The sequence below is a fragment of the Urocitellus parryii genome, chromosome 13 (genome assembly GCF_045843805.1).
Source record: "Urocitellus parryii isolate mUroPar1 chromosome 13, mUroPar1.hap1, whole genome shotgun sequence".
NCBI lineage: Eukaryota > Metazoa > Chordata > Mammalia > Rodentia > Sciuridae > Urocitellus > Urocitellus parryii.
This window is the reverse complement of record NC_135543.1, coordinates 37,127,817-37,142,146: the sequence shown is the minus strand read 5'-3', so window position 1 is coordinate 37,142,146 and position 14,330 is coordinate 37,127,817. Positions and strand designations below refer to the sequence as shown.

The following is a 14,330-nucleotide window of genomic DNA, read 5'->3' as shown; positions in this document are numbered from 1 at the left end:
CGCTGCAGTAAGAGCCAACTTTTTAGAACACAGAAAGCATTATGGTTTTCTTCCTTATGTACTCCCATTACCTAATTCCAAACTAAAATTGCATTAACCATATGCTGAAGTATGGATGGATGGGTGGATAGGCATATACAAGTTTCAAAATAATAGGAGCAGAATGGGAAGATTGAGTATGTGGAAGGCGTTGGCCTCAGATGACCAGTTGCTACAGCTGGCTAATGGGTACTATTATTATATTTATTAGAATTCGCAATAAAAGAAAGTCAAAGAAAACCATAGTAACCATAAAATAAGTGTGCCAAGAACAGAGAGGTTTTTACTTACTTTTCAGGAATAATTACCTTGAAACTTAAAATAATAGCTTTTAAGAACTGTAGCACTCCTGTTGCCAATGATAACAGCCTGTGCCCAGGGCACCTACTGGGCCGTGCTGTCCTGGCTGGACTGAAGACTCTGTTCCTGTTGTCTCATATCCGGATGGTTTCACAGTTTAAAGATGCCCCAGGGGGCAGTGGTCATGAAAGTGACATGAAGGAATCAAGCCTTTGTCACTGCACAGTAAGGAGCATCCCAACTAACAGAATAAAGGACTGGAAGTATTTTGGGGACAGATGGGGGGAAGGAAGCAGTGAGCAGGCCCCAGTATATTTTTGTTTTCTATTCAGGATGCAAAGAAAGTTATAATTGGGATTTTTATTTTAGAACTAAAACCCAAGTTGATAAATTTCAATTTCTTGAAGAAAATTGAAGATAACCATGCTTCTTCGATATGACATCTTCTTAAACTGATGTGTTTAATACATACTTGACATTCAATAAATATTTTCAGTTATTGAAATATTTGTTAATTTTCTTTGAACAAATATAAGCCATTTTGTAATATGCTGAGCATCTAATTGTAAAAAAATCAGTTTAAATTTTTAGATTACCCACAATTTATACCACTAAGAAAAAAAATCAGAGAAAAGTATGTCTACTTAAATGCCTCTAGATTCATTTGTAGAAGATTTTCAAGGTGAGACATAAAATTATACTACCCAGCTGAATGATACTACAGTAGAACTTTAAGAGATTATAGGTCCTAACCATTATTTGAAACTCAACAACAAAGTGATTTTGATTTGACTATTATTTATTTATTTAGAAACACAGAATGAAGAATTCTGTTATTGACCTTAAACTATTATTATAAATAACTCTAGTGTTCCACTCATAATGTATATTTAAAAATTCAGAAATTGGCAGAGATTAATAATAAAAATACAAATGTTACTCTTTATTTAGGGCAATGTCCTGTCAATTAACAATGAAATCAGAAAGTATTTATGGAATGACCATTAGATGCTATTAAATGTACAAGAGTTGAATTGGAGTTTGCAGATTTGATGTCTAATATGCAGGAAACTGATAGATAATAATATAATATGTTATGTGAATAGGTTTTTAAATAGTGGTCCAAGAGTGAGTCTTTCCTACAAGTTCAAGGAGGATGGACAACATTAGGCCAGAGAGTGCACTTTGAATGATGGTAGGCTATGGATTCCCTTATTTATGCCCTGAACATATTCTTGAAAGTAGTCTCTCCACTTCTATAAAACAAGTAAATTGTTTTTACTTTTTATGAAACAAAAAACAAAACTTCTTCACATAACTAATATTTGCTTTAATGTGAATTATAAACTTATTTTTGTGTTCAGATTCTTTAATTATTTAGACACAAGTACAGTACAAGGGAAGTTACAATTTTTTCTTGTTACTATTAAATTGAAGAATTATCATTACAAGGAGAAATAGATTGTCAGGCTTATATGATATAAATGTTTAAATCATTACCCTTACGTGTACATAATTCTTTCATCCAAATGTTGCTTAAAACACAAAGAAAAAGGTGTATGAACCCCAATAGAGGAAACAAGTCCAATTCAGCTTATTCACATGAAACATAAAAATAGTCTGTCAAAGGTGCTCACAAGCTTAAAGGAATTATTTCTGTACACTACATAGAGCCAGAGGTAAAAATGTTTCAATTTTTCTTACTATCAAGTATTTTCTAAGCATCCCCATTAGGAAATAAATGTACTTGATTTTCTGGGGAGGCAAAAACCAAGAATGTTATTATCATGGACCTTGTCCTTGAGGGTCTTAGCATATTTTTGAAAGATATACAAACAAAAAAGTAATAGCAATTTCAAAATAGGACATTTTCATGTTTTAGAAAATAGCATAATTATGACCATAGATGAGGGACTGAGTATAAAGGAAGGCTTTGTGTTATGATAAATCACATAAAATTCCTGCTATTCCTGTTTCTTTCAGATTAGTGATTGACATAAAAAAAGGAGGGTTTAAATACAGCTCAGTGATAGAGCACTTGCAAGAGGCGAGGGACAAAAAAGGAAGAAAAAACAAGACAATGATACATGATATGTGTAGCACACCTAAGCATCTTGATTACCACAGAAAATCTACATGCTAGTAGATACATTATCACCTCATATAAATACACTTTGAATTATCTCAAAACATATTCCCTAAAAGGTAACTTACTCTACTTTCAACAATAAATTCAAGTGTGGATTGACTCACATTTGTTATACATTTTTAAAGATTAGAGTTTGGTTAATTTAGCTTCATCTAGTTCATTCAACTAGTTCTTCATAAAATATAGAGCTTCTCAGTAGAAAGTAAATTGCATGGTATTTACTGTAGGAATTAACTTTCAAATTAAAATGTGTGCTTGTTAACATAGTTCCTGACAGTCTACCGAGATTTGAGCTGTGTCTACATGATATGTAAAGAATCATTTCAGGGGGAAAAATATGTTAGGCAAGCTGGTTTCATATAGCAATGTTTTGACTAAGCTTTTCACCCTGTACCCATTTTTTGGTATTATTTTAAAACATTAGGTCTTTATTTAGAAATAATCACTGAAAAATTTGACATTTCCCTGAGGTCAGTGGATTCAGTGAATTAATCTGTAATAAAGAGTAGGAGTTCTTTTTTGTCCTTAATTACATGAGCGAGTCATCTACATTGATGAAATGTATTTGCCTTCAACTTTCCTGATTTTCTCAATATTATTCCTGATTTTATATATATATATATATATATATATATATATATATATATATCAATAAGCTCTGTATTCCTGTGTATCTGTGCACAGAAATTTAACCCAAAAGCAATAAAAAATATGGTTAAAAACATTTTTAGCAGCAAAGTGAGTGGTTATAATCATTTTCTGAAGAGCTGGATTCGTCCACTGACTTTTTCTCTCTTCCTTCATTGTGACAGCGCATTAAAGTTTCATCTAAAATATTTGTGTTTTGTTTATGGTCCACTGAGAAAATAAATTCTCCCAGGAGCAAAAGACATGCTGGTGTAATGCTATCGAGAGATGTGAACCACCATAATATGTATTTAATAAATTGCCAATATAAAGTGGAATCACAACTATTTAAAATGGCAACATATTTATTCATTCTAGCACTAGGAAACAGAATACACTTGATCATGTACACCCATCTTTACATTAGGTTCTCCCTTTCAGTCCAAGGAGTACATGGAAAGTGCAAGTAGCATTTCTCCTGAGGGCATTAGTCAGACAGGGAGATCAAAGATGGGACACTTTGCCTGAGCACATTAATAGAAACCACAGTAACAGTTGAGCCATGAAGCACTGTACATGTGCACAAAGTGTCAGCCTAAGGGGGCAAAGCAAAGGTGTGATGTAAGGAAGACTGGGTACTACCAATAGTTTTGCTTTCTATAGTTTCAGTTACCTCCAGTCAAAGATGATCCAAAACTTTTAAATGTAAAACTCCACAAATAAATAATTCATAAGTATTAAATTGCACACCATGCTGAGTAGCATGACAAAAATCTTGTACTATACCGCTGTATCCTGCCCAGGGTGTGAATCATCCCTTTGTCCAGGTGTATCCATCCAATATACACTACCTGCCTGTTAATCACATAGTAGCCCACTCAGTTACATGATTAATTGATGAGGCATCATAGTGTTTATGTTCAGGTAAACTTTGTTTTACTTTTTAATGGCCCCAAAGGGCAAAAGTATTGATGTTTGCAATTCAGATATGTAAAAGAGAAGTCATAAAGTGCTCTCCTTAGGTGAAAAGAGATAAGTGTATCAGAGATAAGTGTATGTATAGGAAAAGAGATAAGTGTATGTATAGGAAAAAGCATAGTACATATAGAAAGAGTTCAGTACTATTCACAGTTTCAAATATCCACGAAGGGTCTTGGAAGGTATCTCTCATGAATAAACAGACACAGGTGTACCTCTGCTCTCTTGGACTTGGGAACTATTCCATAAAAATTGACCAGACCATGTCTCAATGCAGAATTTCTTAGGCAAATGTATTTTAACATTTAAAAATATGTGTCTTGAAGTGATGCATGAATAAACTGAATGGACCTTGGTATTTATCAATACAAACATGTTTACATCCTCTCAGGTTTCATGAATGTTTGGGATACAGTTTGCACATTTCAGTGAGGGTAGAACACAATGTCCCACCTGAGGCTGATGAATTCAATGATAGGGATAGCTTGAAAAGCGAAAGAATAGCTGAGGGTTGCTGAATGTTTGAGGAGTCAGAAAAGTTAAGGCTTACGTTGGAAGAGGGGAACATTAATTTTTTTAAAGGAGTACAATATTAATCTTACTTCATAATAATGCCCAGAAGCCACCTTGAACTAAGAATTTTGTAACTCACACAGGGGGTGGCAGGGGGAGGGACACTTAACCATGAATTTCCTAAGCTATGGTTCAGTGGATCCGTTTTCTTGATCTATTACACTGTTAATGTACTTTTAAAATGTTAATGTATTTTTAAAATCTACCCAGAACAGAATTTGTTTATTTTGCGTTATTCAACCCCCAAATCATCTAACCCTAAATCACAGGGAATAGAAGGGATCCTAACTGATATAATAGCAACGTCTTTATTTCTTCAAGTCTTTTGAATCAATCTTCATTTTATTATTATCGTGTGAGTCTCGTAAATACTCCAAAATTATTTGTTCCTTATGCTCCCAAACTGTTACCAGTATGCAGATAAGAATAATCCTTTTATTTGACCTATGGTACATATACATTCATCAAATACCACATATTAAATCATAGGCACATACCAAGTCTTGCTCTAACCTAGAAGACATCCTGATTTTACCAATGGCCATTTTCATGGGAACTATGACTTGTTTTTAAAAATCAAGAAATTGTAAGAACAACATAGTAAACATTAATAATTTCTTTTCCTTGGTAAAGATAAGCCTAAATTAGTATAAGCCATAAATATTTATTCATAACCACATCCAAAATATTTTTCCTAAATGAAGATATTCTGATATGAACTGCTAGTGACTGTCAAGCCCACTGATGTTGTAATGCATTTCTGAAACATAATCATCAAGCCTAAATACATCGTTAATTAATTAAAACAAATGCTGACATGAGTACGCAGATCAAAAGGAAAATGATCTTGATATATTGCTGTTCACATTAGGCCTTCACCTTTTTTTGCAGAAATCTCCCAGAGATACTACAAAACCATCAGAGTCGGCTACATGCTAAAGCTTCTGGTTGAACTCCAACAGCCTGTGTAATATCCTGGATTATAAATCACTGTTACATTCTGTGCATCTATTTGTGTTGTTCATGAGAAGGACGAAGAAACGTATGCTGAACAATATGTTTAGGGCTGACTGATTAGAAAATATACATGATATTTTCAAAACAATGAGAAAATATTTTTAGCACTTCTCCATACAACATGTAGAAAGTTAGGGAGAATTATCATATTTAAAAATGAAGACCCCAAACAAAGGTGCCTACCTCTAATCATTTTTTAAGTTCAGAAAAATAATATGAAAAGAACTTTAAAAGTCTGAAAGTACGTTAAAAATATTATTAGTAGTATTATATTGCTTTAAATGATGCAAGCTTGATTCTTTATTATTCATTTGAATGTATCTGTGCCTTTAGTTTCCCACTTACCTCCCTGAATTTCAGTACTAATTTCTTCTTCTTTAAAATATATATGCATTAAATATACATTAAATATATGACTTTGATTTCTGTTGTTATTTTCATTGTTACACATTATTGATAGGTTAGTCTATTTATTTCTTCTAGTGGATCCTGGACTTATACTTGAATTTTCAGAAATTGAGATTATTCAGTGAAGACTCTGGAAGACTGAGACCTTGTGTCTTTGCCACCGAATTCCTCTAAGTTTATCAAAAATGTTTGATAACAGTAAGAAACTCCACAATTTCCTGACTTTATTTTCCATGGAGTAAAATTTGAAAAATATTAGCTTTCACACGATATTCGTCGATCTCCTTTTGTTTTCTTGTTTTTTCACTCTTCTTGCAAGTTAGATCCCTTTTTTCTTTTACCTCTTTTCTTACTGTCTTTTCTTCTATCATCTTCCGTGACCCATTCCTTCTAACACACCTTTTCTCTTCGGATTTTTAAAATTCTAGTTAGTTGCTAAAGTTTCTTACTGGTACCTGAAAAGAAACTACCCAGGAGTGCTCTTCCTGAGAACTTTCATAGTTTAAAATAATCCTCATTTGGTGTTTATGTGAGTATGGTCCACATATAGGTAGAGGGGAAAGTTAAACATATAATCTTAGCCCGTTAGAAGCTAGGGCCATCAATGACAGACAAATATGAATGACACAGACAAATCAAATTATTTTAACATGAAACCAAAGTTAAGTAAGAAATTCATAACATCCAAATAATAAAGTTATTCATCTGTAGCCAGTCAGTATGTATAGATATGAACTAATGGAGAGTGGGTACCATGTATTAAAATTCTATATATCCTTCAAAACATAGCCCAGCTCTTCAGATACACCAGGCACTTACAAGGGGCTTGAGTGAACAACACAGATCATTAAATTGGTGACAACACCAAAAACATTAACTAAAATTACTTGAAACTATGATCCAGGGAATTAAAAAACCCAAAGGAATATGAATTCACACACAAAACACCTACCCCGCCCCCCCCCGCCAAAGAAATAAACATGAAACTGGAGATTTATACAAACACACAAAAGAAAAACCTATGAAGATATAAATACAGAAAAAAAATTATTATTTTACAATTTCAGTTGGTAGAAAACAAAAAAAATCAATAATTTTCCCTTATTTTCACTAACCCAAGTTTCCAGGAATTGATTATAGTAAATATGTAACCTATGCATAGCTATGCAATTAATATTTATAGTGAGATATTGACTTATTATGTGTACTTGGATAGGTCATGTTATCTTACCTAAACCTCTGTGTCCCTGAAGTGACAATACTCTGCCTTCTCATCCACCTCCTCTGCAATGATGCTCTGCAAATGAATGAGGTAATGTTTGGGAAATGTTAGCAGCTTGGAACAGAAACCCAATACACACATCTAAGATATTATTACTATTCCATATTTGAGCCTGGTATATTATTGCCTACGGTTTTAAATGGAAATTGCACTGTTTGAGTCCTTGAGTTCTGACCAAAATCTGGGTCAACCTAAGAGTAAGATTCTTTTTAATCTTAATATGAGGTTCTGTTTGTCTCCCTTGCACATGTAAGGGAAAACTAGGAAATAAACAAAGCACATAACTCAAGCTTTTAAAGAGAAAAATCTGTATCTGGATTTTTTTTTTTTTTTCAATGAGGAGCCTGAACACTGTATTTCTCTGGAGGAATATTTTGGTTCAGGAAAGAGGGTAGTGCAAGCAGTGTGAGCGTGTGTGTGTGAGAGAGAGGGAGATCGCGCGCACGCGCGCGGGTGTGTGTGTGTGTGTGTGTGTGTGTGAGAGAGAGAGAGAGAGAGAGAGAGAGAGAGAGAGTATGTGTGTGCTGTGCGTGCGCGCCCGCGGAGAGAGGGGCGGGGGAGGCGGATGAGGAGGATGAGATCATAGTTTCAGGATCCTCAGGAAACCCTGGTACTGGCAGCAGCCAGCCTCTGCTGTGCCCACATGACCCACAACTCTGGCAGCGGACCCGGCACTTCCAACATTATTAAATAATAAGAAAGCGGCTCCTACTCCATGTCCAAACCTCCCTACAGACCAATGGACACCTTCTAAGAGTTTGGCGAGTGGCAGATTGAGGCGCCCGTCCATTCCAAGGTGTGTGCTCGGCGATTTCTTCCTTGACAGCTCCGGAGTGGGGGAGGGCGCGGGGATCGAGGGGGTCGGTGTACCGGGCGAGGAGTGGGCGCGGGGCCGGGCGCTGCGCGCTGCCCCGGGCCGCCGGCTGTCTTGGAGCCCGCCGCGGGGCGGGAGGTGCACATGACGCGCAGCCCCAGCTGCGCAGGGACCGCAGCCGCCCACGGCGCTGGGGCGCGGGCACAGGCGACTGGGCAGTAGAGCAAGGGCAGGCGCCGCGCACCGAGCAAAGTCAAGAGTGGAAGCCGGCGGAGAGTGCCCGCGGGGAAGGGATTCACCCGAACGCCCACTCGCGGGGTTCCCACCTGTGCGCGGGCGCTGGCCGCGGCGAGCGAGCGTGAAGCATGTGCCGGGCGCCGCAGCCAGGACTGCGGCGCGGCGCCTCCCCGGGCGGCGGGCGGCGCCTCGGGCCCACGGGGCGGCGGTAGCGGCTCCTGCAGGATGGCCAGCCCGGGGGCGCGGGGCCGCGCAGGTAAATCTCCGCCGCCCACAATGGCCCCGACAGCGCAGCAACCCCTGGCTGCTGTCCGCCGCGGCGACGCTCCTGGGGTGGCGATGGCAGCCGACTCCCTCGTATCGCGGGTTGAGTTGTTTTGTTGGGTTTGTCCTCTTGGTGGTCCTCGTGGGCTGAGCTGCTGGGAGGTGGGGTGGCCACCTCCATTAAGGATGACACTCACGTTGGGAACAGTCGGGGTGGTGGGGGCGGGTTGACCAGGGAATCCGCGATCTCTTCCAGCCCGCGGTGTCTGCGAGTGTTGCAATGCACCGCGGTGCGGGGCGGAGGGCTGAATGGGAGTGGGCGATGGGGACTGGGGGCGGCGGGGCGGGTGGGCGCGGTGCTCGAGTGTCTTCAGCTTTTATAGCCTGTTGCCCATTTCGGAGTTTTTGGCTGGACAGAAGGCATTTATTCTGGTACCCAAAGTGTGAGGGAAGAGAGGTGTCTGTCAGAAGACAGAAGCCAAAGAGAGAAGAGGGAGGCGAGGGTGCTGGGACTCAGTGGTACCATTACTCGTACTTGACAGTAAAACTTTGCTGTTTGGCAGGCTCGGGGCATGGCTTTGGGAACAGAAGTGCGAAGTGTGTGTGTATGGGGATATTAGATGTAAACTTTCAGTAAAGGATATCCCCGATTACTTCATTCTTACTCTTAAAAAAAAAAAAAAAAAAAGTTAAAGTTGACATTTACATTCACATTTTTCTTTTACCCGTCATGGTCACTTGATATTTAATGTGTTTGTTTCCTTTTAAAGAAAAAGCTGTTATTGTTGTAGTATTCGTAGTTATTAACCCATTAAGTTCCATCTTCCCAGATGTGGGACACCTATAAAAAAAAGTAAGCAACAAATAAATATACCACTATGACAACTGCTGAAATAAGTGTTTCTAGAGTTCTATTCTTTTGAATGATTAGAGCATTTGAAAATGTAAATATGTTTCCACATATATGAATATGTAAAAAGGATTTAGAAGCTCTAGATTATGATTTCCAACCAACTTATTATGCACCCGTTGTCAATTTCATTGAAATATTGGCAACATTGAAATTTTGGAACTCAATGGGTTCTTTGGCAAAAATATGCCTTTTATTCTTGTCCTAAAGGTAGAAACTTTAGAACAAAACATCTCCCCACATGTTCCACAGTTCCATGTGGTTTAGCTTTATTCCTTTTCTTAACTCTTACACCACCATGAGTGGGAGAAAATAAAGTGATCCACCTTTTATAAATGAGAAAAGTCCAGGCAGAGATGAGTGAAGTAACATAGCCAAGGTCATACAGTTATTATTGTTGGAAACCAGTTACCCTTTGGTGTGTCCTTTTACAATTCGCCCTACCTAAATTCTTCTATACTTTATATATTTTCCATCTCTTTTTATGAGCTGAACCTCTTAACTGACTACATGCTACACATTCAGGCCAATTAACCCTTTTTCCAATTTTAATATTATGATTATGGCAAAAACTCTTTGAGTAGTTTTCCTTTGCCACAATCTCCTATAATAATTATAGATTAAAGTCACATTGAACAGCAAAGATTGTTCAGCAGTTAACATTTATCAGCAAAATTTATTGTAAAATGGATGGCTGAAGCTATGTATTTGTTTACACTTAATTTTAAACTTCCTAAGTTATTAAAATCTATTCTTTGTTTAAAACACGACCCTCATTTCCTTCAGAACACTATTTTGCAGAATTTTTTTAGCAAGTTTAATTATCATTAATTCAATCACTCTGACAAGAGTTCAGGCAGTTTTAAAAGAAGAATTATACAATTCTCTTTCAACTGTCAGTGATTAAAAAAATAGGGTATATTTTGAGGGCATTCATGTACATCATGTCTTTTAGTCAGTTTTATGTCCTTTCTGCAAAATTATGTAGCAATGAAGACTGAAACCAAATTTTCTCATTAGTTCTAAGTTGAAATACATTTAACATCTCCTCTTGCTTTAAATGAACCATGATGTAAAGAAAGGTCTCACTAGGGTAAACTCTAACTTTACATATTTAGAAAATTACTCTTTATTTGAGCTTAACATGGTGTGTTCATAATGTTCATTTTATTGGACAGATGTCTCAAATCTTTTTAAAAAATATTTTTTAGTTGTCAACAGACCTTTATTTTATTTATTTATATGGATTGCTGAAAATTGAACCCAGTATCTCACACATTAGGCAAGTGCTCTACCACTGAGCCACAGCCCTGGCCATCTCAAGTCTTTGTTATTTTTTCAAGTAAACTTAATTGTGTCATCATATAATGAATTTCAAATTTATTTTGATGTTCATAAATTTCCTTTAATTCTTATCTTTCCATTTAATTAAACCCAATATACATAATTTTTCAAACCAATTTTCAACTTCATAGGAGATAAAAATCCAAAGGAATTATCATAAACATGACCTGGAGGCATAAAAATAATTATCTTGCTCTTCAATGGTTAACTCCCTGTGCCCCACCCTTGAACACATCTGAATTGTGTCCACATCTTTATTTGGGGATGCTAGTGGTCATGGTGATTATATACCATCAAGAACAAGTGTTTTTGATGTTAGAATTGAACTTGAATTTTCTCAATGTTGCATAAAATATTGTTATTAAATCCCATGATACATACATAGACCCTTTCTTAACTGACTCAACACTGTTCCAGTTTTCTAGCTTCTGTTACTTATTTTAGAGACAGCATTTTCTTGCTACTTTGATCTCACATGGTGGTTCTGACCTGACTTTTTCCTTTCAAGTTCACCCTCTGGTTTGGGGAGAACTATATCTTGTCTACCTCTGTAGAGTCCATCAGTTCCACACACTGGGCAGTGAACTGGGCATCACGGTTGAGCAGAAAGGTGTGTGGGCTCCGATAGTTCAAAGGACAAGTTTTCACAAGATAATTATAAAAATAAGTGATTATTTTGAAGTTAATGTACGTTTTCTGAACAAAGGAAGGAATTCTATGAAAATATGTAATAGGAGATTGTAGATTAGACCCTGAGGTCAGAACAGGATGCACAAAGTATGTGAGAAGTCACATATTTGTGGAAGAATGATGTGTGAGGAGGAGTTTGCCAAGTCTAGTCATCTTCCTAAACGCTTGAATGTTAATTATCTGAATTATTTTCCGAGTCAGGGACAGGAGTCTCTCTCCAATTATCATTTAACTTCCCTATTCATCAGGAGTCCTGCTATTTCCTCTGTATCCACCTGAACACCTGGGGAGGTTTATAACACTCCTTTCAATACTTTTTAAAGTACAGAGAGCATGTACTACTTTTTTTCTGGTTGTCATCCAATTTTCAAAAAAGTTATTTATGTTTAATGAAAAATAGTCGTTTTCTTTCTTTGCACTAGCAACTTTCAAAATTTTTAAATTGTAGGTTTGTGAATGTAAGGTATTTTGTTGTTGTTATTAAGGCTGCAAAAGGTCTCCAGCAGAATTTTAGTGGGTTTATTCTGTAGTCCCTAAGATTCTCTGAAGTGCCCAAGGGAAAAGAAGAGGTTTCAGAGTAAGAGGGATGAGGTTGAATATTGGATATGCTGAGGAGATGGGTATTAACAAGGTTAAGCAAATATAGTGACTAAATTTATTGGACACTGCTGTGTACTGGATATTATTGTATGGACTCTATCTGAATTCATTAATGTATAATTCACAATAGCCATATGAGGTTTGCCTGAATTATCAACATCTATTATCTTCTATTTTATAGCAGGAAGAACTGAAATAAAAGCATGACTATAACCATGACCATTGTCACATACTTAGAGATGGGTTTTAAATTTATAGTACTGTTGATGAACAATATCTGGTTCAAAAATTTACTTCTGCACCAAATTCTTATTATTGTTGAAAATCTTGACACCTCCTAACCTGATATTTTGATTCTTTTTCCTTAATAAAAATTTGTGGAAAAAATGGAACGTGCTTTGTATCAATGCTTTTTGCCCCATGTTTTATAGACAAAAACATATAAAACAAGAAAAGAGATATGTGAATACCTGGACAAGGACTGGTGACTACTAGATTATGAGAAATTCCTAATTATATATGATATATTTTGCAGAAATGGTCATTTGAGCACCATTTTTAAAAATTAAAATTTTTAGGGCTGGGGATGTGGCTCATGCGGTAGCGCACTCGCCTGGCATGTGTGCAGCCCGGGTTTGATCCTCAGCACCACATACCAACAAAGATGTTGTGTCTGCCGAAAACTAAAAAATAAATATTAAAATTCTCTCTCTCTTTAAAAAAATTAAAATTTTTAAAATGAACAGTAAACACATTTAGAATTCTAAATAACTAGGGAAATGTTTTGAATACTTACAGGTTCTATGACCTTTAATAAACTTAAGAATTTTAAGTTACTGTGTTACATTTTTCTGGTTTCTTTGTCTGGCACATGCATTGAAAAGAGGATGTAGAGTCTAATCTCAACCTGATGATTTATCTTGACACAATTAGAAAGATGCTGCTAATTTTGACATTGGGATATTTTGACATGAATCAATGTAATTGTTACAATAAAAATTATGGAGGATAATTTGGTAGTTTTATATCTTGCAGATAATGTTAACTAAATCGTATGGCACATGTCATTGACAAAGTGAAATACTGATGAGTTAACTGTGGTAATGCATTAAAAAACTTTGCTTAGTTTCTGATGATAAGTGTCAGTAAATTTTTTTTTCTGTCTGAAAATGATGGGTAATGTGCAGCATATATGAGTGGTAATAATATTAACCTTGAATTCATCCATAGAACACATGTGCAAAGGTGCACAGCTTTTCTTTGAAGTTCTTAGAATTGCTCATGGTGGCAAATATATTTTCAGTGACTCATATTTCCCTATGAGGAATGTGATACATCATTCTCTGTATGTTCAGCTTCACACAAAGCCTGACATCATGAAGTAGCTACTAAACTATCTTCCTGATTTTTTCATAAGCAAAAAGACACAAGACTTGATTTTTATTTGATTCTTTTAGCATGTATCTGTTAGACTGGAAATGTCATTGAATGGACCCATGAGTGGTTCATTAACTTGCATTTATAATTTAATGTCACAGTGCAGTGTCCTATTGCAGAGTTTTGCATATTTAATGTAAATATAAAATGCATCAATCAGTTATAATAATTTAGGTTATGCTGTGGTAATAACTCTCAGTAACTGAAAAAGAAAACAAACTTTTTTTCTTGCTAATGCTTTGCTCTCATCTTGGTCAATGAAAGATTCTATTCTGTACCTTGCTTATTCAGGGATCTAAGCTGGTAAAGCCTCTAGCATCCAGAACATCTTCATCCTTTATCATGGCACAGGAAATCATGGTTAATCACCACCAGTTCTTACAGTCTTCTGCAGGAACTGGCACTTCCCACTTCATACTTCATATTTCATATCTCCCATTTCATTTTCCAAAGTGAGTCACATGGCTACACTTCACCTAAAGATATAAGACAATATAATCATATCACACGTCCAGGTAGAAAAAAGTCAGCTACATTAGTAAAAAGGCCTGATAATTGCAACATAAAATTAACAAACTTCTTAAATAGTTTTGTCACTAAAATATTACTTATTATTTAATGTAAAAGTACCAACATCTGTGTTCTAGAACTCAGAATAAGA

General features: G+C 36.4%; 1 protein-coding gene across 1 annotated transcript in view; it reads left to right on the top strand.

The window, feature by feature from the left end:
- The first annotated feature begins 7,972 nt into the window (after positions 1-7,972).
- Positions 7,973-14,330, top strand: part of Dtna (dystrobrevin alpha) — a 346,528-nt gene continuing 340,170 nt past the window's right edge. The window contains exon 1 of the mRNA XM_026400020.2: positions 7,973-8,169. The gene's annotated coding sequence lies outside the window, so the exon portion shown is untranslated. The remainder of the gene's footprint in view (positions 8,170-14,330) is intronic.